The sequence below is a fragment of the Octopus bimaculoides genome, chromosome 30, assembly GCF_001194135.2.
Source record: "Octopus bimaculoides isolate UCB-OBI-ISO-001 chromosome 30, ASM119413v2, whole genome shotgun sequence".
Classification (NCBI taxonomy): domain Eukaryota; kingdom Metazoa; phylum Mollusca; class Cephalopoda; order Octopoda; family Octopodidae; genus Octopus; species Octopus bimaculoides.
The window spans coordinates 4,407,200-4,407,841 of record NC_069010.1 but is presented as its reverse complement, the minus strand read 5'-3'; positions in this window follow the sequence as shown (position 1 = coordinate 4,407,841).

The window sequence follows — 642 nt, the reverse complement described above, 5'->3', positions numbered from 1 at the left end:
CACCTAGGTAACGAAAGCTATCAATTACTTCTAATGAGCCATCTGGGCGTTGAAGAGAGTCAATTTCAGGTGTATCTGTACATAGTGCTCCAGTGTTGCTACCTTGTGTAAAGCTTACACTCTCATATATATATGAGTATATGTATGTATGAATGTATGTATATACACACACACATATATGTGTGTATACACACACATACATATATACATATAGCTTGAACCTACATAAAGATACACATTTTAGAATCATCTTTGCACTCTAAGATACCTTTCTCCCACCCTGTTATAAACCATCTTATTTCTCTCCTACACATAATGACACCTCTTGTTTCGGATGCCTTATCTCATATTCCATCTCTCACCAAACTTTCCTCTCTTTATCTCTTTGACACAAACTTCTGTATCACTCTTAGAAACTACCTATTACTCTCTCTCTCTCTGTCTCTCTCTGTCTCTCTGAGCATTTTCGCTCTCTCTCTTTCTCACCTTTCATCATCATCATCGTTTAACGTCCGTTTTCCATGCTAGCATGGGTTGGACGATTTGACTGAGGACGATTGACTGAGGACAATATATATGTTGGCCTTACACAACCTTCTTTAAAGTTATACCTCATTTTTATATACATACATACATATATAT